Source organism: Octopus sinensis, unplaced genomic scaffold (genome assembly GCF_006345805.1).
Source record: "Octopus sinensis unplaced genomic scaffold, ASM634580v1 Contig01369, whole genome shotgun sequence".
Taxonomy (NCBI): Eukaryota; Metazoa; Mollusca; class Cephalopoda; order Octopoda; family Octopodidae; genus Octopus; species Octopus sinensis.
The window spans coordinates 10,621-11,505 of record NW_021824798.1 but is presented as its reverse complement, the minus strand read 5'-3'; positions in this window follow the sequence as shown (position 1 = coordinate 11,505).

Here is an 885-nt window from a genome sequence, read left to right as displayed (position 1 = left end):
TCTTGTTCACTGCTACATTCACCAAAAATGGCTGAAGAGAAAGCATCTTTTATCTTAGATGTAGTTAATCTCATACATACATGTGGTTGTGTGGTAAGTAGCTTGCTTACCACCCACATGGTTTCGGGTTCAATTCCATTGCATGGCACCTTATAGTCTTCTACTATAGCCTCGGGCCGACCAAAGCTTTGTGAGTGGATTTGGTAGACAGAAACTGAAAGAAGCCGTCGTATATATATATGTATGTATATGTTTGTGTGTCTGTGTTTGTGTGTGTGTTTTACCCCACTACCATCGGTTGACAACCGATGTTCATGTGTTTACGTCCCTGTGACTTAACGATTCGGCAAAGGGAGCCAATAGAATAAGTACTATGCTTACAAAGAATAAGTCCTGGGGTCGATTTGTTCGACTAAAGGCGGTGCAATCAAATGACTGAAATAGGTAAAAGAATAAAGGAATAAAAATATATGTATATATATATATATATATATATATATATATATATATATAATACACACGCACACATATATATACAAACATACATATATATATATATATATATATATATATTATATATATATATATATAATACACACGCACACATATATATACAAACATACATATATATATATATATATATATATATATATATATATGTAAACGTAAAAAAAATATATAAACTGGGACAAGAACGTGAAACATTTAGAAGACGACACAAAAAACACGGACGGGGCATTCGAAGCCCTCAATCAGTGCGCGCGCAGATGTCTCTGTGTGTTGCGTGTGTGTGTGTATTTAGGCCGTATCAATTACATAAATAGTTGTAAACTCTGTGAACCAAAAGAGGTCACCTCTACGTGAAATAGCGGTTAAAAACTTCCT